Genomic DNA, 588 nt, shown 5'->3' with positions numbered 1-588 from the left:
CCGCCCCTTCCCCGAGGCCCTCCTCCCCGCCCTCGCGGGAGAAGGTCCCTGCAGCCGCCCCTTGGCAGCTCCGGGCTCAGCGCAGAGCCTCCAGCACTGAAGCGAGTGGGGGTCAGGGGCTAGGCCCGCCCCCGGCCCCTCTTGCAGGGACGCACACGCGCAAGGTCCGGAAGTTTCCCGCCGCGTCTTCTCCTTTGGTCCCCGGTATTGGCAACCAGACCCCCTAGGGTAAGGCGCGGCAAAAGGTGACAGAGGGTCTAGACTGAGGGTCTAGCGCTACCCTCCCCATCGCACGCCCTTTCCACCTCGGGGTCACACAGGGGACGTCTGGACCCTACTCCTGGGGCTGCCCACTCCAATTTGCCGACAGCTCTTGCCCGACGCAGCCTCTCCCGGTAGCAGCTCGACCCATTTCCCAGGGGGTCAAGTTGAGGCTTGAATGCCTGGAGCTGTGCCCAGAACTCCCCGACCCCATCTCCTTTGAGACCTCCCCAAGCAGCCGGTGCCCCTCTAGGGTCTCTGCCAACTATCGGGCCATCTCCGCCTGGTCGCCCAGCTCCCGTTCCCGGTCCACCCCCCCCCCGGGGA

The sequence above is a fragment of the Carlito syrichta genome, unplaced genomic scaffold (assembly GCF_000164805.1).
Source record: "Carlito syrichta isolate Samal-C Ts95f unplaced genomic scaffold, Tarsius_syrichta-2.0.1 Scaffold308104, whole genome shotgun sequence".
In the NCBI taxonomy this organism is placed as follows: domain Eukaryota; kingdom Metazoa; phylum Chordata; class Mammalia; order Primates; family Tarsiidae; genus Carlito; species Carlito syrichta.
The sequence above is the reverse complement of the archived record's forward strand: the minus strand, read 5'-3'. Positions refer to the sequence as shown.